Source organism: Budorcas taxicolor, chromosome 10 (assembly GCF_023091745.1).
Source record: "Budorcas taxicolor isolate Tak-1 chromosome 10, Takin1.1, whole genome shotgun sequence".
Taxonomy (NCBI): Eukaryota; Metazoa; Chordata; class Mammalia; order Artiodactyla; family Bovidae; genus Budorcas; species Budorcas taxicolor.
This window is the reverse complement of record NC_068919.1, coordinates 2,069,535-2,095,503: the sequence shown is the minus strand read 5'-3', so window position 1 is coordinate 2,095,503 and position 25,969 is coordinate 2,069,535.

Here is a 25,969-nt window from a genome sequence, read left to right as displayed (position 1 = left end):
TTGTAATAACTAATTAAAAGTATATAATTTCATTGCTAACAGTAGCAAGGGGGTACTCTTTCTGGCCCTTTCTGATGTCTATGTCAGAAGCGTTCTCTATCCTTTTATACTTTAATAAAACTCTATTGCACAAAAGCTCTGAGCGATCAAGCCTTGTCTCTGGCCCTGGATTGAATTCTTCTCCTCCGGAGGCCAAGAATCCAGGCCTCTTTTGTGGCTCAGCAACAACCTTTCAATCCTCTGCTGTCCCCTTCTCCTCCTGCCTTCAATCTTTCCCAGCATCAGAGTCTTTTCCAAGGAGTCAGTTCTTCGCATCAGGTGGCCAAAGTATTGGAGTTTCAGCTTCAGCATCAGTCCTTCCAAAGAAATCCCAGGGTTGATCTCCTTCAGAATGGACTGCTTGGATCTCCTTGCAGTCCAAGGCACTCTCAAGAGTCTTCTCCAACACCACAATTCAAAAGCATCAATTCTTCGGCGCTCAGCTTTCTTCACAGTCCAACTCTCACATCCATACATGACTACTGGAGAAACCATACCTTTGACTAGATGGACATTTGTTGGCAAAGTAATGTCTCTGCTTTTTATTATGCTGTCTAGGTTTGTCATAGCTTTTTTTTTTTTCCAAGAAGCATCTTTTCATTTCATGGCTGCAGTCACCATCTGCAGTGATTTTGGAGCCCAAGAAAATAAAGTCTGTCACTGTTTCCACTGTTTCCCCATCTATTTGCCATGAAGTGAGGGACTGGATGCCATGATCTTAGTTTTCTGAATGTTGAGTTTTAAGCCAACTTAAACAACTATGTCTTATGTTAGCCTCCTGAAGCTGCAATAACAAACCACCACAAACTCAGTGACTTAAAAGAAATGGACTCCCTTATGATTCTAGAATCTAGAGATATGAAATCAGTATCACTGGGTAGAAATCAGGGTGTTGGCACAGCCTCTGGAAACCCTAGAGAAGAAGCTCTTCCTGCCTCCTCCAGTTTGGATGGCTGCCACAATTCCTTAGCTTATGGCTGCATCATTTTAATTTCTGCCCCACAATCACATCCCCTTCTCCTGTCTGTAACAAATCTCACTCTGCCTCGTTCTTAAATGGACATTTGTGGTTATATTTAGGGCCCACCTAGATATCCAGGATGGTCTCCCATTTCAAGATTTTTAACTTAACCACACCTGCAAAGTCTTTACCATGTAAGGGAACACTCAGAGTTTCCAGAGACTAGGACATGGATATCTTTTGAGGGGGCCATTATTTACCCTACTATATGCCTAAAAAGATATGAGGAGAGGGATCAACAGCATCTAAGAAAGGACTTTTTGATGATTAAAGTAGATGACGCAGCTCAACATTGCTAATCATCAGAGAAATGCAAATCAAAACTACAATCAGCTATCACCTCACATGTCAAAATGGCTATCATTAAAAAGAACACAAATAACCACAAATAACAAATGTTCATGAGGATGCAGGGAAAAGGGAACATTTTCACACTGTTGGTGGGAATTTAAAGTGATGCAGTCACTGTGGAAAACCTTAAGGAAGAAAGAATATTCACAAAAAGTGATTTATCACTGCATTTATCTACTGTCTTTCTCCCAACCTGACGGGAGAGCAGAGGTTATTCTCTGGAGAAATAAAGTCAAAAAGGCCTCACAGTTAAGGCCACCAAACAGAATGGAGGAGAGGAGTGTGGCATAGGATAAAACCAGAGGATGACAAGGTACGCTAGTGAACCAAGGGATATGCACCCCCCTTTCTCTGACCCACTCCCAAAATGCCACCATATGGCCCAAAGTCAAAGAAATAAGGAATTCCTCTCTGGGAGAAAATGAACCATTTCAGCAAAATGCATCTACAAGTAATAACACTTAGGAGCATTCCAAAGAAAAGACCAGGTCTTCCTTCTAAGACCTGTGGTAGCACATCTCAAATTCTGGTGCCTGTACCTCCTTATAGTCACAAAAATTACTGATAGCTTCAAATAATGCAAATTACAGGTATCAAATTGTGACATTTTAGAAATTAAATTGGGAATTTTAAAATACTTATTAATTTATTTCAAAATAACAATAACAAATCTACCATATAACATAAGTAACATTTTTAATGAAAAATAATTATTTAAAACAAAAAATATTTAGTGGAAGAGTGGTAGTTTTGAACAATCTTTTAAAGTCTGTTGTAGAGACGGGATAAAGATGGCGGAGGAATAGGACGGGAAGACCACTTTCTCCCTCACAAATTCCTCAAAAGAACATTTCAACGCCGAGCAAACTCCACAAAACAACTTCTGTAGGCTGGCAGAGGTCATCAGGCAACCAGAAAAGCAGACCATTGTCTTCAAAAACAGGTAGGAAAAAATATAAAAGACGAAAAAGGAGACAAAGGAGGTGGGGAGGGAGCTCCGTCCTGGGAAGGGAAGCCCGTCCCGGGAAGGGAATTTTAAGAAGAGAGGTTTCCAAACACCAGGAAACACTCTCCCTGCCGAGTCTGTGGCGAGTCTTGGAAACACCGAGGGCAACATAACAGGAAGGAAAAATAAAGAAATAATTAAAACCAAGAGATTACAAGCCCAACAGTAACTCCCCCAGCGGAAAAGCGGCACAGACGCCTGCATCCGCCACTGGGAAGTGGGGGCAGGGCAGGGAAGCGCAGGAGGCGCGGGCTGCAGTGCTTTGTAAGAATCGGGCAGGAACGCCCCACGCGCAACCAGAACGATCTAACTGGGGCTAGCAAACCAGACTGTGGGATAGCTACCACGCGAAAAGCTCGAACATAAGACAGCACCAGGACCCCGCACAGAACAAAGGACGGAACGGAAAAAGCCGGCTGCAGACCATCCCCCGCCGGGGACAGGCAGCCAGAGCTGTAAGGACTGGAAAGGGGCAACTGCAGACCCGGAGAGACTTTACTTACCTAACTGCAAGCAGGCCTCTTTGCTAAGACTTCTGGGGGTGCTGGACACTCACAATCTGCCTCACGGGGGACACCAGCGGTCCACCCAGAAAGCTGAGCAGCAGCGGCAGAAAAGGTGACACGCCGCGGCGATCGCGCTCGCCAAACTCCTGAGCTACTCGGACCTGGGAAGGGCACAAAGCGCAGTCCCAGCCGAATCTGTGCCTCTGAGGGCGGCCTGAGCGCCGAACCTGAGCAGCTTGGACCGGGGAAGTGCACGCAGCCTAGGGCCGGCCCCAGACGGTTCCCGGCTGAGCATCGTAGAGCCGGAGCGGTTTGTGCGCCTCGAGAAGGGACAGGTCAGGCGGGGCTGAGACACTGTGCACACGACAGCGCTATTTGTTTGCAGCATCCCCCCTCCCCACAGCGCGACTGAACTAGTGAGCCTAAAAAACCAGCAAACAGAAGAAGTTAAACAGAGGGAACCACCTTGGAAGTGATCCCACATGGCCCAAAACATCAGAGAAGGGCCAGATATATTTTTAATAATTTTAAAATCATTCCTTTTTTTTTTCTTCTTCTTTTTTTTCTTCTTCTTTTTTTTTCTAACTTTTTTTTTAATTGTTAAGTCTTCTATTTCTCCTCTAAATTTTATTTCTATAACCTACTATTACGATTTGAAAAAAAAAAAAAGACTTTTTTTTTTTTTTTTTAAGGCAAACACCATATATAGCCTTTGGATGGTTGTTGGTGGTTTTTTGTTTTTGTTTTGTTTGTTTTGTTTTTTTGTTAGTTTTTTAAATAATTTTTGGTTTTTTTTTTTCTTTCTTCCTTTTTCCTTCTGCTTCTTTTCTTTAATATTGTATTTTTGAAAATCCAACCTCTACTCTAGATTTTTAATCTTTGCTCTTAGGTTTCTGTTGTCAATTTTGTACATTTAAAAACCCAAACTTCACTACCCTAGTTTACCTGAGAGCGAGATTACTGGCTTGACCATTCTCTCCTCCTTTGGACTCTCCTTTTTCTCCACCAGGTGGCCTCTGTCTCTTTTCTCCCCCATCTCTTCTCTATCCAACTCTGTGAATCTCTGTGTGTTCCAGATGGTGGAGAACACCTAAGGAACTGGTTACTGGCAGGATTTGTCTCTCTCCTTCTCATTCCTCTCTCTTATCCTCCTGGCCACCTCTGTCTACTTCCTCCCTCTCCTCTTCCCCGTATAACTCCGTAAATACCTCTGAGCGGTCCAGACTATAGAGCGCACATAAGGAAGTGACTACTGGCTAGCTTGCTCTCTCCTCTTTTGATCTCACCGCATCTCATTCCAGTTACCTCTAACTACCCCCTCCATCTTCTCTTCTCCTTGTAACTCAGTGAACCTCTCTGAGTGTCCCTCAATGTGGAGAAACTTTTCATCTTTAACCTAGATGTTTTATCATCGGTGCTGTATAGATGGAGAAGTCTAGAGGCTACTGTAAAAATAAAACTGAAAACCAGAAGCAGGAGGCTTAAATCCAAAGCCTGAAAACATTAGAGAACTCTTGAATTCAGGGAACATTAAGCAATAGGAGCTCATCAAATGCCTTCATACCTACACTGAAACCAAGCTCCACCCAAGGGCCAACAAGTTCCAAAACAAGACATACCACTCAAATTCTCCAGCAACACAGGAACACTCCCCTGAGCTTCAATATACAGGCAGCTCAAAATTATTCCAAAACCCTTGATGTCTCATAACCCATTACTGGTCACTCCACTGCACTCCAGAGAGAAGAAACCCAGCTCCAACCACCAGAACTCCAACACAAGCCTCCCTAACCAGGAAACCTTGACAAGCCACTGATAGAACCCCACCCACAGTGAGGAAGGTCCATAATAAAGAGAACTCCACAAACTACCAGAATATAAAAAGGCCACCCCAAACGCAGCAATATAACAAGATGAAGAGACAGAGGAATACTCAGCAGGTAAAGGAACAGGAGAGTTGCCCACCAAACCAAACAAAAGAGGAAGAAGTAGGGAATCTACCTGAGAAGGAATTCCGAATATTGATAGTGAAAATGATCCAAAATCTTGAAACCAAAATAGAATCACAGATAAATAGTCTAGAGACAAGGATTGAGAAGATGCAAGAAAGGTTTAACAAGGACCTACAAGAAATAAAAAAGAGTCAAAATATAATGAATAACACAATAAATGAGATCAGAAACACTCTGGAGGCAACAAATAGTAGAATAACGGAGGCAGAAGATAGGATTAGTGAAATAGAAGATAGAATGGTAGAAATAAATGAATCAGAAAGGAAACAAGAAAAACGAATTAAAAGAAATGAGGACAATCTCAGAGACCTCCAGGACAATATGAAATGCTCCAACATTCGAATTATAGGAGTCCCAGAAGAAGAAGACAGAAAGAAAGATCATGAGAAAATCCTTGAGGAGATAACAGTTGAAAACGTCCCTAAAATGGGGAAGGAAATAATCACCCAAGTCCAAGAAACACAGAGAGTTCCAAATAGGATAAACCCAAGGTGAAACACCCCAAGACACATATTAATCAAATTAACAAAGATCAAACACAAAGAACAAATATTAAAAGCAGCAAGGGAAAAACAACAAATAACACACAAGGGGATTCCCATAAGGATAACAGCTGATCTTTCAATAGAAACTCTTCAGGCCAGGAGGGAATGGCAAGACATACTTAAAGTGATGAAAGACAATAACCTACAGCCCAGATTACTGTACCCAGCAAGGATCTCATTCAAATACGAAGGAGAAATCAAAAGCTTTACAGACAAGCAAAAGCTGAGCGAATTCAGCACCACCAAACCAGCTCTCCAACAAATTCTAAAGGATACTCTCTAGACAGGAAACACGAAAAGGGTGTATAAACCCGAACCCAAAACAATAAAGTAAATGATAACGGGATCATACTTATCAATAATTACCTTAAACATAAATGGGTTGAATGCCCCAACCAAAAGGCAAAGACTGGCCGAATGGATACAAAAACAAGACCCCTCTATATGCTGCTTACAAGAGACCCACCTCAAAACAAGGGACACATACAGACTGAAAGTGAAGGGCTGGAAAAAGATATACCACGCAAATAGAGACCAAAAGAAAGCAGGAGTGGCAATACTCATCTCCGATAAAATAGACTTTAAAACAAAGGCTGTGAAAAGAGACAAAGAAGGCCACTACATAATGATCAAAGGATCAATCCAAGAAGAAGATATAACAATTATAAATATATATGCACCCAATATAGGAGCACTGCAATATGTAAGACAAATGCTAACAAGTATGAAAGGGGAAATCAACAATAACACAATAATAGTGGGAGACTTTAATACCCCACTCATATCTATGGACAGATCAACTAAACAGAAAATTAACAAAGAAACGCAAACTTTAAGTGATACATTAGATCAATTAGACCTAATTGATATCTATAGGACATTTCACCCCAAAACAATGAATTTCACCTTTTTTTCAAGTGCTCATGGAACCTTCTCCAGGATAGATCACATCCTGGGCCATAAATCTAAACTTGATAAATTCAAAAAAATCAAAATCATTCCAAGCATCTTTTCTGACCATAATGCATTAAGATTAGATCTCAATTACAGGAGAAAAACTACTAAAAATTCCAACATATGGAGGTTGAACAACACACTTCTGAATAACCAACAAATCACAGAAGAAATCAAAAAAGAAATCAAAATATGCATAGAAACTAATGAAAATGAAAACACAACAACCCAAAACCTGTGGGACACTATAAAAGCAGTGCTAAGAGGAAAGTTCATAGCAATACAGGCATACCTCAAGAAACAAGAAAAAAGTCAAATAAATAACCTAACTCTACAACTAAAGCAACTAGAAAAGGAAGAATTGGAGAACCCCAGAGTTAGTAGAAGGAAAGAAATCTTAAAAATTAGGGCAGAAATACATGCAAAAGAAACAAAAGAGACCATAGCAAAAATCAACAAAGCCAAAAGCTGGTTCTTTGAAAGGATAAATAAAATTGACAAAGCACTAGCCAGACTCATCAAGAAGCAAAGAGAGAAAAATCAAATCAATAAAATTAGAAATGAAAATGGAGAGATCACAACAGACAACACAGAAATACAAAGGATCATAAGAGACTACTATCAGCAGTTGTATGCCAATAAAATGGACAACGTGGAAGAATTGGACAAATTCTTAGAAAGGTACAATTTACCAAAACTGAACCAGGAAGAAATAGAAAATCTTAACAGACCCATCACAAGCATGGAAATTGAAACTGTAATCAGAAACCTTCCAGGAAACAAAAGCCCAGGTCCAGACGGCTTCACAGCTGAATTCTACCAAAAATTTCGAGAAGAGCTAACACCTATCCTCCTCAAACTCTTCCAGAAAATTGCAGAGGAAGGTAAACTTCCAAACTCATTCTATGAGGCCACCATCACCCTAATACCAAAACCTGTCAAAGATGCCACAAAAAAAGAAAACTACAGGCCAATATCACTGATGAACATAGATGCAAAAATCCTTAACAAAATTCTAGCAATCAGAATCCAACAACACATTAAAAAGATCATACACCATGACCAAGTGGGCTTTATCCCAGGGATGCAAGGATTCTTCAATATCCGCAAATCAATCAATGTAATTCACCACATTAACAAATTGAAAAATAAAAACCATATGATTATCTCAATAGATGCAGAGAAGGCCTTTGACAAAATTCAACATCCATTTATGATAAAAACTCTCCAGAAAGCAGGAATAGAAGGAACATACCTCAACATAATAAAAGCTATATATGACAAACCCACAGCAAACATTATCCTCAATGGTGAAAAATTGAAAGCATTTCCCCTAAAGTCAGGAACAAGACAAGGGTGTCCACTTTCACCGCTACTATTCAACATAGTTCTGGAAGTTTTGGCCACAGCAATCAGAGCAGAAAAAGAAATTAAAGGAATCCAAATTGGAAAAGAAGAAGTAAAACTCTCACTGTTTGCAGATGACATGATCCTCTACATGGAAAACCCTAAAGACTCCACCAGAAAATTACTAGAGCTCATCAATGAATATAGTAAAGTTGCAGGATATAAAATCAACACACAGAAATCCCTTGCATTCCTATACACCAATAATGAGAAAGTAGAAAAAGAAATTAAGGAAACAATTCCATTCACCATTGCAACGAAAAGAATAAAATACTTAGGAATATATCTACCCAAAGAAACTAAAGACCTATATATAGAAAACTATAAAACACTGATGAAAGAAATCAAAGAGGACACTAATAGATGGAGAAATATACCATGTTCATGGATCGGAAGGATCAATATAGTGAAAATGAGTATACTACCCAAAGCAATTTACAAATTCAATGCAATCCCTATCAAGCTACCAGCCATATTTTTCACAGAACTAGAACAAATAATTTCAAGATTTGTATGGAAATACAAAAAACCACGAATTGCCAAAGCAATCTTGAGAAAGAAGAATGGAACTGGAGGAATCAACTTGCCTGACTTCAGGCTCTACTACAAAGCCACAGTCATCAAAACAGTATGGTACTGGCACAAAGACAGACATATAGATCACTGGAACAAAATAGAAAGCCCAGAGATAAATCCACACACATATGGACACCTTATCTTTGACAAAGGAGGCAAGAATATACAATGGAGTAAAGACAATCTCTTTAACAAGTGGTGCTGGGAAAACTGGTCAACCACTTGTAAAAGAATGAAACTAGATCACTTTCTAACACCGCACACAAAAATAAACTCAAAATGGATTAAAGATCTAAATGTAAGACCAGAAACTATAAAACTCCTAGAGGAGAACATAGGCAAAACACTCTCAGACATAAATCACAGCAGGATCCTCTATGATCCACCTCCCAGAATTCTGGAAATAAAAGCAAAAATAAACAAATGGGATCTAATTAAAATTAAAAGCTTCTGCACAACAAAGGAAAATATCAGCAAGGTGAAAAGACAGCCTTCTGAATGGGAGAAAATAATAGCAAATGAAGCAACTGACAAACAACTAATCTCAAAAATATACAAGCAACTTATGCAGCTCAATTCCAGAAAAATAAACGACCCAATCAAAAAATGGGCCAAAGAACTAAATAGACATTTCTCCAAAGAAGACATATGGATGGCTAACAAACACATGAAAAGATGCTCAACATCACTCATTATCAGAGAAATGCAAATCAAAACCACAATGAGGTACCACTTCACACCAGTCAGAATGGCTGCGATCCAAAAATCTGCAAGCAATAAATGCTGGAGAGGGTGTGGAGAAAAGGGAACCCTCCTACACTGTTGGTGGGAATGCAAACTAGTACAGCCACTATGGAGAACAGTGTGGAGATTCCTTAAACAATTGCAAATAGAACTGCCTTATGACCCAGCAATCCCACTGCTGGGCATACACACCGAGGAAACCAGAACTGAAAGAGACACATGTACCCCAATGTTCATCGCAGCACTGTTTATAATAGCCAGGACATGGAAACAACCTAGATGTCCATCAGCAGATGAATGGATAAGAAAGTTGTGGTACATATACACAATGGAGTATTACTCAGCCGTTAAAAAGAATTCATTTGAATCAGTTCTGATAAGATGGATGAAACTGGAGCCGATTATACAGAGTGAAGTAAGCCAGAAAGAAAAACACCAATACAGTATACTAACACATATATATGGAATTTAGAAAGATGGCAATGACGACCCTGTATGCAAGACAGGAAAAAAGACGCAGCTGTGTATAACGGACTTTTGGACTCAGAGGGAGAGGGAGAGGGTGGGATGATATGGGAGAATGGCATTCTATCATGTATACTATCATGTAAGAATTGAATCGCTAGTCTATGTCTGACGCAGGATACAGCATGCTTGGGGCTGGTGCATGGGGATGACCCACAGAGATGTTATGGGGAGGGAGGTGGGAGGGGGGTTCATGTTTGGGAACACATGTAAGAATTAAAGATTTTAAAATTAAAAAAATAAAAAAAAAATAAATAAATAAAGTCTGTTGTAATAAAATAGTCTGGGCTCTCATATCTGCTCCTGCATTTAACCTGTTGCAACATTCTGGTAGAAGTATATGAAGAAACTGTAACCTCACACTAATATATATAGGTGGAAAATGGAAAAAGTATTTGAGTACCCTTTTTGGATAAGTGCAGACTGAAACTCCACCAAAACTTGAAAATCAGTAGTTTCTAAAGGTTATCTTTAGGCAGAATCTGAAATTATACCAGTGAACTTTTTGTATTCTGTTCCATTAAAGTCCATTGGTCTATCTCGCACTTTGAACATATCTTTTGATTTTGTAACATCATGCATTTATCATTTAGAAAAATCTTTGCTCACTGAGTTATAGAGGTCTTCCAAATGTTGACACATTTCATTATACAATATCCAAAAAAATCACATTTGTTAATATTACCACAGATATCATCAGAAAACTCTATAAGTATTGGTAAGCTGTCAAGTTGCTCATGGCCAATTTAAGTGTTTCAAACTTTTATATTTCTTGAAAGCCTGAATTTTATCATTGGCAAAAAATATTGTGAGTTGTTTTCCTTAAAGTGACATGCTCACTTTATTGATTTTTAAGAAAATGTCTGGTAGGTATCTGATTATAGCTTTTCTATCATTCATTCTTGTAAATCAAAATGGTTTTCATGAAAAAAAAAAATCACTTCAACTTTCAACTCAGACAAGGGCAGTAATGCTTTTCCTTGAGACAGCCACTGTATACAGTATGTAACAGAAATGTCCTCTGCAGACTTGCCATTTTCTTACACAGAATGTTAAAAAATGTGTACTAAATTCATAAATTTTACTATTTCACCAAGGTTAACCTTCAGTGAAATTAGCATGTTATACAATAGCTTGTGGTGGTGAATAATACTGGTATGGCTTGGTGCCATTACCTTTATTCATGGCAAGAGGTTTCAACAGTTTCATCCACCAGTGCTTTGCACCATCTGTGTGAAAGTTAACACAGTGAAAAAGCAAACAGCTGTCTGATATTTAATATGAAAATAATTTTGACCTCATGAACTCCTTGCAAGTTTCTCTGAGATCTCAGGAGTCCTTGAACAACACTTTGAGAACCACTAATTTTTTTTTCTTTTTTTTTAAATTTTTATTTTTACTTTATTTTGCTTTACAATACTGTATTGGTTTTGCCATACATTGACATGAATCAGCCATGGGTGTATATGAGAACCACTACTTTATAACCAAATGAACAAACCTGTCTTTATGATCTGAGAACTCTTTGGGCATTTTAGTCACTTACTGAAAAATATGCAGAGTTAAGTAAGAATCATTTTTGTGCTGGGGTTTTCTAGGACAACCCTCAGGCTCAGTGATTCACTAGAGGGACTTAGAGTACTAGAAAAGCTGTTATACTCATAGCTATATTTTATTACAAGAACAAAGATTAAATTCAGTAAAGAGAAAAGGTACATGAGGTAAAACCCAAGAAAAGCCAGGTATAAGTTTCCAGGCTTCCCATCCCAGTAGAGTCATACAAGGATACAGCTAATTCTCCCAGCAATGATCTGTGGCACATGTAAAATTGTGCCAATAGGGAAGCTTGCTGGAGCCTGGGTACCCAAGGTTTTTACTGGGAATCAGTCATGTAGGCAAGCAGAACCTGCGTGAATAACCTCAGCTACTGAGCTTTCAGTCTCCCTTCCCCAGTACAAAACCAGGCAGTCAACATAAATCACTGTTTTAGCACAAACCAGTGGATCACATTGGTTCAGTGTGGCCCAAGGTCTCAAGCATACAAAATCAATTTTATCAAGTAGAATATTCCAAGGGCTCAGAATTTAGCCTCCAAGAGCCAGCCACGAGACAGTTCTGAAGGTAGGACTTTCTGTGAAATGTGTTGGGTTTACCTCAGGTGTGCTAAATCAATCCTTTCCTGATCAGCTGAGGGTGGCTCAGTGGGGAATCCGCCTGCCAATGCATGAGACACGGGTTGGGTTCCAGGAGGACCCCACGTGCAGCAGAGCCATAGGCCCATGCACCACAACTATTTGAGTCCATGCTCTAGAGCCCAGGAAACTGCAGCAACTGAGCCCTCGCATGGCAACTACTGAAGCCCAAGTGCCTAAGGCCCGTGCTCTGCAGCAGGAGAGGCCACCTCAGTGAGAGGCCCGCGTGCCACACCTGGAGAGTGGCCCTGCTCTCCACAAGGAGAGAAAAGCCCATGCATCAGCAAAGACCCAGCACGGCCAAAAATAAATAAACTATTAAAAAAAAAAAAGCTGAAAGGAAAAACAGAAGAGACAGGCAAGCCAGATGCAGAGTGAAATTCAAATAAGTTATAAATAATATCCCCAGTGACATAATACAAGATATTGCACTCATAAAACAATATGAGTAGCCTACACAATGATCAGAGGGTAAGAAAGAGCTCTTGGGAATTAGCCATCATAAAATATCCAAAATAAATAGTTGAAAGTTAAAATAGAAGGAATCACCAAGAAGCCAGAATAAAAAACTAAAAAGTCAGAAAATATAAAAACAATGGTTAGAAAGAACCCACAAAAATCCTCTTTGAGTTGATCTAGGATGCCAGTGAATGAAAGGAGAATGAAAATGAGGGAGCAGAGACAATGGAGAGAAACAGCTCAAAGAAGGAGCACAAGACATTGTTCCAGAATTATAAGGCAAAAATCTGTAGTTTGAAAGAGTCTGCTGAGTGACTAGAGCAATGAAAGAATATGCATCATTTCAAAATTTCAGAATGCCAGAGATAATGAGAAGTTTCCAGAGAGAGAAAGCCTGTCAACATAAAGGAATGAAAATGAGAATGATATCAAATTTCACAACAGCAGTACTGAATGCTAATGACAGTGGAGTAGGGCGATGTTTCAAAATCTAAGGGAAAATATTTTTTTACTTAAAATTTCGTCCAAGCCAAACTATAAAGGAAATGTGAAAATTAAAAATAGACTCAGTTTAGACTTTAAAAGTTTTTTAATGAATGTCTCATGCACCTTTTCGAAGGATATGCTTCAGCAAAAAAGGGGAGTCAGTCAAGAAAGCAAAACCTGTTCATTGTAAGCTCCAACAAAGTGACTGCATCAAAGGATAGTAAGAGTGTCAAAGAAAGGTACAGAATTATTCCATCATCACTCTGTTTTTCCATACAAACAGGATGACTTCACAATAAACTGTGGAAAATTCTGAAAGAGATGGGAATACCAGACCACCTGACCTGCCTCTTGAAAAATCTATATGCTGATCAGGAAGCAACAGCTAGAACTGGACATGGAACAACAGACTGGTTCCAAATAGGAAAAGGAGTACGTCAAGGCTGTATATTGTCACCCTGCTTATTTAACTAATATGCAGAGTACATCATGAGAAACGCTGCACTGGAAGAAACACAAGCTGGAATCAAGATTGCCGGGAGAAATATCAATAACCTCAGATATGCAGATGGCACCAACCTTATGGCAGAAAGTGAAGAGGCGCTAAAAAGCCTCTTGATGAAAGTGAAAGAGGAGAGCGAAAAAGTGGCTTAAAGCTCAACATTCAGAAAACGAAGATCATGGCGTCCAGTCCCCTCACTTCATGGGAAATAGATGGGGAAACAGTAGAAACAGTGTCAGACTTTATTTTTTTGGGCTCCCAAATCACTGCAGATGGTGATTGCAGCCATGAAATTAAAAGACGCTTACTCCTCGGAAGAAAAGTTATGACCAACCTAGATAGTATATTCAAAACCAGAGACATTACTTTGCCGACTAAGGTCCATCTAGTCAAGGCTATGGTTTTTCCTGTAGTCATGTATGGATGTGAGAGTTGGACTGTGAAGAAGGCTGAGTACTGAAGAATTGATGCTTTAGAACTGTGGTGCTGGAGAAGACTCTTGAGAGTCCCTTGGACTGCAAGGAGATCCAACCAGTCCATTCTGAAGGAGATCAACCCTGGGATTTCTTTGGAAGGAATGATGCTAAAGCTGAAACTCCAGTACTTTGGCCACCTCATGTGAAGAGTTGACTCATTAGAAAAGACTTTGATGCTGGGACGGATTGGGGTAGGAGGAGAAGTGGACAACCGAGGATGAGATGGCTGGATGGCATCACTGACTCGATGGACATGAGTCTGAGTGAACTCCGGGAGATGGTGATGGACAGGGAGGCCTGGCGTGCTGCGATTCATGTGGTCGCAAAGTCGGACATGACTGAGCAACTGAACTGAACTGAACTGAGGATGACTGTACAGCCTCTGTTTGTTGACAGTACCAGTTTATACAAGTTGGTCATAAAACCTCCTTTAACTCTCAGAAATGTCCAGGTTTGACAATAAATCATATAGTCACTTTAATTAAAAGCCATTGTATCAAACAGCTTAGCTAAGTTATTCTATGATAACAAATGGCCCTAAAATCTCAGTGGTGGGCAACAACATGAATAGAATTACTTCCTTTTCATGGTCACTATGGGTATCTCTTCTCATCTTCATTACAAGATCAAGGCTGAAGATCAGACTCTAGCTGAGACATAAGAATTTTGTAGTAGAAGGAAAGAATAATGGCAGAACCACATTATGGCTCTTACAGTCTCTGCTGAGAAGTGGCACCTATCACTTGCACTCACATTATTGGCTAAAGCATGTTACATGGCCAAGTCTGAAACCACTGAGTTGAGAATTAAAAACCTTCTGTAGTGTGATTCTCAGTATGGAAAGGATCAGTTGGGGTTGATGTAAGTAAATTATTTCTGGAAAGTAATTTACATTATCACAGGTATGTAGAATTTAGTTTTAGAACTGCATATTTCAATTCAATCAAGATAAAGATTGACTTTAAAGTAGCAATTCATGAAAAAGCCTGATTCTTATCTAGAGAGCAATCACTAGGAAAGGTGTGCATTAAATAATGGCATTCCTCAATATACCTAATGTTGATTCAGGAGTTAAAGTAGCATCAGAGCTTTCCAAGTGAACAGCACAAACTACTAGGTAAGACTCAAGTCACTCTTGACTTACTATGTCACCGGCATAAACTTTCTTCAGAGACACGTGGTGCCAAACTGACTTGTCTGCCCATTCATTCATTCCTTCACACAGCACACATGTACTGAGCATTAGAAATCCAAATTCCGCTATTGAGCTACATGAGTTGTTCATTTATTTTAGAAATTAATCCTTTGTCAGTTGTTTCATTTGCTATTATTTTCTCCCATCCTGAGGGCAGTCATTTCACCTTGTTTACAGTTTTCTGTGCTGTGGACATTATGTATACCTATGGCTGATTCATCCTGATGTATGGCAGAAACCAACGCAACATTGTACAGCAGTCATCCTCCAATTAAAAACCAGGTCTGTGGGTGTGTTAGTCACTCAGTCGTGTCTGACTCTTTGCCCTAGGCTCCTTTGTCCATGGAATTCTCCAGGCAAAAGAAAACTAAAAATAACATTTAAAAAAAAGAAATCCAAATTCAAATAAGTTCTATAGTTTCCTACAAGGAGCCCTCAATCTTAAGGAATTGTGAAAATACTGATAATACGATGGGATGTGTACTTTATGCTTTTAATAAAGTGCTTTGTGAGCACTTTATTACTGTTGGGTTGATCTTGTTCGCTGGTCTGAATTTCACTGTCTCCCTCCTGCTGTGGCCTAGCTGAGGCACTTAGAAATATTTGTAAATTTTTAAACTATAAGGTATTTTCATAAAGTGGTTAAATATCCAAATATCCTACAATGACACACTTTTCCTTAAGCTCCATGCTAAGTAATTATCTCAGGCTATCTACACAAAGCATCTTTCTCTGGATTGATAGTCACTGCCTATAGTGTAAAGGAAATGACAAAAACACAGAGGCATTATTGTAGAAGATGATATTTCCCAAAGAAGATCTGACTCCAATTACGACCATTCATGTAAGAATTCTGATTAAGGGAACCTACAATTTCACAGTTGTAAAATCCTTAATTACCAGCTAACATGCAAACTTTCAGGAGTAAGGGGAAAAAAAAAAACAGCAAAGTACAGTTGACCTTGAACAAAATGAGTTTGAATTGCACAAGTCCACTCATACACAGATTTTCGTCAACAGTAAATACTACAGTACTACATGATTCAGTGGTTGCATCTACAGATGTGGGTCTGCAGATACAGAAGAATGACTGTAAAGTTTTACATGGATTTTTGACTGGTTCTGGGGGCTCCATGCCCCTAACCTCCACATTCTTCAAGGGTCAACTGTTGAACGAAAGCGTAGCATCTTAAATCAAGGCAGAAGGTGAACCAGATAAGAACCAGAATAGGGGAAATGTCAGGCTCACATTGATGCTGTTTCCCTAAAGGTAACTCCCTCCTCATGAATCCATATATTCCTTTACTGGGTTGAATATTCCTAGCGTTGTAATACATCTCTTCCATTTTTTCCCTTAACATCTCCTCACTTTACAAGACTGTACAAGCCCGCTGCTCCTAAGAATCAAGTAGATGTCAGGCTCCATCTCTGTGATCTGGGAAGAAGGTATTTCCTTCCATTTTCCCAAAGCTAAGATCACTGAAGAGTAGAAAAAGATAAAGTGTCAGCAAAAACCTTCTGAGAGCTGTGCCTTATTGCCCACTGGAAATAGCTAAGTGCTTTGCACGCAACATCTCATTTTATCTTCTCATGAGACCCATGAGAACTTTTTAAAAAATATCCATCTTACTGATGAAAAGAAATTGTGTAACAGAAAAGTTGAAACTTTGTCCAATGTCACATTACTAACAACTGGCGGAGCTAGGATTTGAGCCCCTCCAGGCTTCAGAGCCAATGCCTTAATTATATACTATACTATACCCCCTCCATGGCCGCAAATGTGGAAAAGACTATAGTGACAGAAACTAAAAAGCGGCAAATACCCTGAATATGTGCCAGTCCAACAATCTGCAGATAGATCCCATGGAATTAGTTAGAAACTTCTGTACTATTTTATGTGGAACATCCACCTTTCCTATCAAGCAACCCCAGATAGAACAACTTGCCAAATGGCTTGAATGCAATAAGTGTAACCGAAAAATCTTAACAAGAACTTTTACAAAACTCATTTCACAATACATGTAAATCGAGTTATCACTCGATATTGTCTTCAACTTATATAGTGATATATATCAATTGCTTCTCAATAAAACTAGAGAAAAAAGAAAAAAAACTCTTAAAATCTGCAATGTTTTCATAGCTACTTCATAGAGTTAGTATAGCAGCTTGATTTTTAGTCAGCAATTTGTTATCTGTGGAAAAAAGAAATTATCATATACTAGGTCTCACATGCATACTCACTCCAAGTTAGTATGAATTTTGAGCATAAGCACTGTGGGAGAAAACAGTCTTAACTTTACTTGCTTAGTATTTAATTTTAAAATATTTCATTTCTATTCACGTTGTAATTTGAACAACATATGCTGCTAAATATTAAAACAAAAATTGTCCTAATTTTAAACCATATTTTATAGAAAAAAAGTTTTTATTTATAGTTTTAACCTATTATCAATAAGGAAGAAGACATACAACAACACACATGAGTTTTCAGCAGAGATCAAAAGATTTGTATTTCAAAAGTCATATATACTCCAAATTTCTAAACCTGCTTGTATTTATTCTTTAAAAGCAAAAAGAAAGCAAAAAAGGTCAAATTCTAATTTCAAAGAATATTACTGTGTACTTTGAAAGTACTGGTTTTGTCTCTGACAGAGTTATTTCACTCCATTAGAAAATTATGGCTTAGAGGTTACTAGAAGCTGTCTCCCCCATAAACAGAATTGAAGACCATAAAAATAAGTTGCAAATAGAAAGCTCACTTTGTCATTAATAGACATTTATGTGTTTCAATTATATCTATGTTTTTCAAATATAAAAGCTTAAATATTACACGAGAACATCATGAAAATTATGTTGGAAGAAAAATATGGTCACCGCTTATCACACTGCACGTGGATCAACTGAAAACTAAATTTATAATGTTGCTTAAAAAGAGACCAAAAGGGTGTCCTAAAGTAGGGACTCTGGTTGGTGGTATTAGGAGCATCATTCATTTTTTCTTTATTTACTAATTTCATAATTTTACACTGCTAAAATGTAAAACATTTGAGATGAAATAAGGTTTACCATGTGTTTAGTTGCTCAGTTGTGTCCTACTCTTTGCAACGCCACCGACTGTAGCCTGCCAGGCTCCTCTGTCCATGGGAATTCTCCAGGCAAGAACATTGCAGTGGGTCGCCATGCCCTTCTACAGGGAATCTTCCCAGCCCAGGGATCGAACCCAGGTCTCCCACCTTGCAAGCAGATTCTTTATCAGCTGAGCCACCAGGGAAGTCCCAAGGTTTATTAAATCTAATGTGGAAAGATAAAGGGAATATATGCTGATTTCAAAGCTACAGTAATTAAAATATGATATTGGCACAAGAATAGACACATAAATCAATGGAACAGAATTGAGAAACTAGAATAGGCCCTTAAATTTACGTTCAATTGGTTTCAACAAAGGTACCAGGACAATTCAGTGGGGTTTTTCAACAAATGATGTTGGGATAACCAAATATCTATATACAAAAGATGAAGGTGGACTCTATCTCATACCACATACAAAGATTAACTTAAATGTGAAAGTTAAAACTATAAAGTTTTTAGAAGAAAACCTAGGTATAAGTCTTTGGAACTTTAAAATTGTTTGGGAGACTTGGAATTAAGAAATCTTTGGTTTCTTACATGTAACACTAAAAGTATAAGCAATAAAAAAATAGATAAGTTGGACAGTATTAAAATTTTAAATGTTTATGCTTCAAAGGACACCATCAAGAAAGTGAAATGCCAACCCACAGAATGAGAGAAAACATTTTCAAATTATATGACTGATTAGGGATTTGTTTCCAGAAAATATATATAATATATATAAAGAATTCTTGCAACTCAACAATAAAAAGCAAATGTCAAATTTGAAAATGTGAGAAGAGTTTGAATATACTGTCTTTCTTCAGATATATGAATGACCAATAAGCACACGGAAAAGTGCTCAACATCATTAGTCATTTGGGAAATAACACAGTGAGATACCAGTTCAAATATATACAATCATAAGTGTTGGCAAGGAGCTGAAGAAACTGAACTCCCATACATTGCTAATAGGAATATAAAATGATACCAGCACTCTCAAAACAGTCTGGCAGTACCTCAAGATATGATACATGGAGTTACCATGTAACCCAGTAATTTCACTCCTAGGTATCTACATGTGAAACTTATGAAAGATTATGTCCCCATAAAAACTTGTACACAAATAGCAGAAACCCAAATATCCATCAACTGAGGAAAAGACAGACAAAATGTGGTCTGTCCAATGCAGCAACAGGATGAAATACTGACACATACAGTAAGGATGAATATTGAAAACAAATGTGTTAAATGAAGGAAGTCAAACACAAAAAGGTCACATATCACATGATTCTATTTACATGAAATGTCCAGAATAGGCAAATCTATAGAAATAGAAAGCAAATTGATTAGTAGTTTCCAGGGACTGAGGGAGAGGTGAGGTGGGGGTGGGAAGTGACTATTAATAGGTACAGGGTTTCTATCTAACATGATGAAATGTTCTAAAATTAAATTTTAGTGAGACTTTCAGGTAAGTTCAGTTCAGTCGCTCAGTCGTGTCCGACTCTTTGCAACCCCATGAATTGCAGCGCGCCAGGCCTGCCTGTCCATCACCAACTCCTGGAGTTCACTCAGACTCACGGCCATCGAGTCGGCGATGCCATCCAGCCATCTCATCCTCTGTCGTCTCCTTCTCCTCCTGCCCCCAATCCCTCCAAGCATCAGAGTCTTTTCCAATGAGTCAACTCTTCGCATGAGGTGGCCAAAGTACTGGAGCTTCAGCTTTAGCATCATTCCTTCCAAAGAAATCCCAGGGCTGATCTCCTTCAGAATGGACTGGTGGATCTCCTTGCAGTCCAAGGGACTCTCAAGAGTCTTCTCCAACACCACTGTTCAAAAGCATCTATTCTTCGGCACTCAGCCTTCTTCACAGTCCAACTCTCACATCCATACACGACCACAGGAAAAAACATAGCCTTGACTACACGGACCTTAGTCGGCAAAGTAATGTCTCTGCTTTTGAATATACTATCTAGGTTGGTCATAACTTTTCTTCCAAGGAGTAAGCGTCTTTTAATTTCATGGCTGCAGTCACCATCTGCAGTGATTTTGGAGCCCAAAATAATAAAGTCTGACACTGTTTCTACTGTTTCCCCATCTATTTCCCATGAAGTGATGGGACCAGATGCCATGATCTTCGTTTTCTGAATGTTGAGCTTTAAGCCAACTTTTTCGCTCTCCTCTTTACTTTCATCAAGAGGCTTTTTAGCTCCTCTTCACTTTCTGTCATAAGGGTGGTGTCATCTGCATATCTGAGGTTACTGATATTTCTCCCGGCAATCTTGATTCCAGCTTCTGTTTCTTCCAGTCCAGCATTTCTCATGATGTACTCTGCATATTAGTTAAATAAACAGGTTGACAATATACAGCCTTGACGTACTCCTTTTCCTATTTGGAAGCAGTCTGTTGTTCCATGTCCAGTTCTATCTGTTGCTTCCTGATCTGCATACAGATTTCTCAAGAGGCAGGTTAGGTGGTCTGGTATTCCCATCTCTTTCAGTTCAGACTCAAATTGAAGAAAGTAGGGAAAACCGCTAGACCATTCAGGTATGACCTAAATCAAATCCCTTATGATTATACAGTGGAAGTGAGAAATAGATTTAAGGGCCTAGATCTGAGAGATAGAGTGCCTGATGAACTACGGAATGAGATTCGTGACATTGTACAGGAGACAGGGATCAAGACCATCCCCATGGAAAAGAAATGCAAAAAAGCAAAATGGCTGTCTGGGGAGGCCTTACAAATAGCTGTGAAAAGAAGAGAGGTGAAAAGCAAAGGAGAAAAGGAAAGATATAAGCATCTGAATGCAGAGTTCCAAAGAATAGCAAGAAGAGATAAGAAAGCCTTCTTCAGCAATCAATGCAAAGAAATAGAGGAAAACAACAGAATGGGAAAGACTAGAGATCTCTTCAATAAAATTAGAGATACCAAGGGAACATTTCATGCAAAGATGGGCTTGATAAAGGACAGAAATGGTCTGGACCTAACAGAAGCAGAAGATATTAAGAAGAGGTGGCAAGAATACACGGAAGAACTGTACAAAAAAGATCTTCAAGACCCAGATAATCATGATGATGTGATCACTAATCTAGAGCCAGACATCTTGGAATGTGAAGTCAAGTGGGCCTTAGAAAGCATCACTATGAACAAAGCTAGTGTAGGTGATGGAATTCCAGTTGAGCAGTTTCAAATCCTGAAAGATGATGCTGTGAAAGTGCTACACTCAGTATGCCAGCACATTTGGAAAACTCAACAGTGGCCACAGGACTGGAAAAGATCAGTTTTCATTCCAATTCCAAAGAAAGGCAATGCCAAAGAATGCTCAAACTACCGCACAATTGCACTCATCACACATGCTAGTAAAGTAATGCTCAAAATTCTCCAAGCCAGGCTTCAGCAATACGTGAACCGTGAACTCCCTGATGTTCAAACTGGTTTTAGAAAAGGCAGAAGAACCTGAGATCAAATTGCCAACATCCGCTGGATCATGGAAAAAGCAAGAGAGTGAGACTTTCACAATTTTATAAATACAATAAAAACCACTGAACTGTATATACACTTTAAATGAGTGAATTTTATGGTATTTATACACTAATAAATATTTTTTAAATAGTCATAGCAATAGTGTTTGTAACAATACATTATTTTGACAATAATCCAAATTTCAATCAACAGTAGAATAGGTTAATAAACTTGAATATTTTCACTCTGCCATGCCTATGGCAATGGAAAAGAGTGAGGTATATGCTGCTGCTGCTGCTAAGTCACTTCAGTTGTGTCCAACTCTGTGCGATCCCAGAGACGGCAGCCCACCAGGCTCCCCCGTCCCTGGGATTCTCCAGGCAAGAACACTGGAGTGGGTTGCCATTTCCTTCTCCAATGCATGAAAGTGAAAAGGGAAAGGGAAGTCGCTCAGTCGTGTCTGACTCTTCGCAACCCCGTGGACTGCAGTCTACCAGGCTCCTCCACCCATGGGATTTTCCAGGCAAGAGTACTGGAGTGGGGTGCCATTGCCTTCTCCAGAGGTATATATTAGGGGATAAATAAAGAAGAATTTCAAAACCCTATCACTGAACAGTAAAAGGAAGGTACAGAAATGCATAAAATGATTACATGTATAGAATTCAAAAACTAAACAAAATATCTTTTCTAATCTGATTACTCACTTAGAGGGAAAAAAAAATCAATGTTATGGTTAACAATTTGTCCATACTATAAAATCTTAAATTTTTAAACTTTAAGATTATTTTGCTGTGAAAGAAGCCCTCTCCTCTAAAAATAGATATCAATATCTTTATCTTCATTCTGCACTTTATTTTACCAAAATCTTATTCAAAGAAACTTCAAAATTAAAAAAAAGTTTCTTGACACAAATGTCAACATAAAGGGTGCAAAAATACTAAACATTACAAAAACATCCACTAAACATCATAAACAAAAGGGTAAGTCTATATTTTATCCTGTGGTGATTGATGGCAGTCTTATGAGACTGCAATCGAGGACAACAGCATTTTTATTCCAATTAGTCATGAAGGATTTCATAGAACCTCATAACATGTTCAGATCTTCTGTTTCAAACAGGAAGAGGTGATGAAGCTGAAAACCTTTAAAACTAAACTGTCTTTTTTTAAGGCCATTTTCTCATTTTACAATTCTCTGCTCATATATTTAAAAGTCCAGTAAAATGAGAAATAAACTTACAGTATCCCCATACTTACCACTTTACTATGTGGTTTATAAGATGATTTAGGTAGTACCATTTCTGAAAGAGTAGTGAGGGACAAGATTATTGGGTTCCTGGAGATTCTGATTCAAAATTGAATATTTGAATATAAACATCTGAATACTTTTGAAGGAACTATAAGAAATTTTAAGGGAACCCCTGAATTAGAAACTTCTTAAAGTCCCAATTCCAATTTTACACTGCAAAATACAACAACTGTATAAGCAACCAGTTAGCAAAAATAGAATGGTACAAGACTAGTCAAGTTATCAAATCACAAATCTTGGAATATAAACACACTGCTTTGTGACAAGCAGAGCAGCTGTTTAATCAGGTAAGAAAAACTGAAATCACATCTACTAGGAAGGCCTGATAGATACTGAACACAAAATCAGTCAACAGAATTCATTATTTTAATAATACACTTTCTTCAAAGCACTTAAACTCACAAGGAAAATGGGAAAATACATGATAAGAAGTTCTAATCATCTAGATGTATGGTAATATTTTTCTTTTAAGTATATGTAAACAATCTGTATACTGTAATTAGATCTCAATTTTTACCCAAAGGTTTTCATATCTTTCAGCAAAAATGGATATTAGGAATCAAGAGAAAATTATTAAGATTCAGATTTCTCTAGTTCTTTAATTTGGCAATGAAGGAGTAGCATGGTATGTCAAAAACATCTAGAATGGAAGAATAAATTTAACTCTGCATACCTTATCCATTTGAGATTATAGTCATCTACAGACTTCACAGAAACTTTAGAAGTCATCTGATTTTTATTAATGATTGTCTCATAATGTTCTTAAGTTCCTTTCAAAGGCAAATTCTCTCTTGGATTTCCAGGTTATGTCCTTTTTCTGCAAACACATGTCACTGAAAGCCAATGGTATTACCTAAATAGGACAGAGAGAGGGCCAACACAGCAGTCCAGGCCTGTGTCAGAATGGAGCTGTTTCTGCTTCTGCCAGTTCCCATTGCCACTCCCGCCAGGAGCCCATTGCAGCATACACGACAGGTCTGCCTGTGGCTGATCACACATCATCAAGACAGAGCTTCTTTTTATTTCTACCTTGAGTTGACTTATTAGCTCAATTTCTCTAACCTTCTTTGGAAAAGAAGTTATATAAATAAGAACTTTCTTCTGGTTAGGACATTTGACTAGAACAAAGTTACCTTTGGTTCTTAATATATTTTGAAAGAATAAATACCAACAATTAAACATCAAACATCAATATGGCTTTTGTTTTTTACTCTTTAAAGAAGAAGAAAAATAATACAAGAATAAGAAAACAAACTACTAAAATATGGTCCAAGACATTAACAAACACCTCACCGAAGAAGATATACAGATGAAAAATAAGCATATGAAAAAATGCTCTACGTCATAAGCCATCAGGAAAAGCAAATTAAAACAACAGTGAGATTCAACTACATACCTATTAGAACGACCAAACTCTGGAACACTGACAGCATCAGATGCTGGTAAGAATGTGGGGCAGTGGGAACTCTTGTTCATTGTTGACAAGAATGCAAAATAGTACAGATATTTTGAAAGCCAGTTTGGCTATTTCTTACAAAACTAAACAAACTTTTAGCACTTGGCACAGCTGTTGTGTCCCTTAATATTTAACCAAAGGAACTAAAAACCTATGTCCACACAAAAACATCCACGTCCTGCACATGGATGTTTATAGCAGCTTTATTCTAATTACCAAAACTTGGAATGGATAAACCTGAATGGATAAACTCTGGAACATTCAGGCAATGGAATATTATTCAGTATTAAAAGAAAAGTGATATTCAGCTATAAAAAGACATGGAAGAAAGTTAAATACATATTACAAAGTGAGTAAGGACAATATGAGAAGCTCTTACAGTATGATTCCAACTTTATGACATTCTAGAAAAAGAAAAGTATGGAGATAGTAAAAATATCTGTGGTTCTTGGTGTTGAGGGGTGAATAAGCAGAGAACAGAAGATTTTTAGGGCAGTAAAAATATTCTATGTGACATTATTTACATATATATATGCATTTGTCCAAACCCATAGGATGTTCAAGGCCAAAGGTGAACCCTAAGATAAACTATCAACTTAGGGCCAATTGAGGTGGGTCAATGCAGTCATGTCCAGCTGTTTGCAACCCCATGGACTGCAGCACACCAGGCCACCCTCTCCATCACCAACTCCAGGAGTTTACTTAAATTCATGTCCATTGAGTCGGTGATGCCATCCAACCATCTCATCCTCTGTTGTCCCCTTCTCCTCCCACCGTCAATCTTTCCCAGCATCAGGGTCTTTTCAAATAAGTCAGCCCTTCACATCAGGTGGCCAAAGTATTAGAGTTTCAGCTTTAGCATCAGTCCTTCCAATGAATATTTAAGACTGATTTCCTTTAGGATGGACTGGTTTGATCTCCTAGCAGTCCAAGGGACTCTCAAGAGTCTTTTTCAACACCACAATTCAAAAGCATCAATTTTTTGGCACTCAGCTTCCTTTATAGTCCAGTTCTCACATCCATACATGACTACTGGAAAAACCATAGTCTTGACTAGATGGACATTTGTTGGCAAAGTAATGTCTCTGCTTTTTAATATGCTGTCTAGGTTGGTCATAACTTTTCTTCCAAAGAGTAAGAGTCTTCTAATTTCATGGCTGCAATCACCATCTGCAGTGATTTTGGAGACCCCAAAAATAAAGTCTGACACTGTTTCTACTGTTTCCCCATTGATTTGCCATGAAGTGATGGGATCAGATGCCATGATCTTCATTTTTGAATGTTGAGCTTTAAGCCAACTTTTTCACTCTCCTCCTTCACTTTCATCAACAGGTTCTTTAGTTCTTCACTTTCTGTCTTAAGGGTAGTATCATTTGCATATCTGAGGTTATTGATATTTCTCCCAGCAATCTTGATTCCAGCTTGTGCTTCATCCAGCCCAGCATTTCTTATGATGTACTCTGTATATAAGTTAAATAAGTAGGGTGACAATATACAGCCTTGATGTACTACTTTCCCTATTTGGAACCAGTTCAATGTCCAGTTCTAACTGTTGCTTCCTGACCTGCATACAGATTTCTCAAGAGGCAGGTCAGGTGGTCTGGTATTCCCATCTCTAAGAATTTTCCACAGTTTGTTG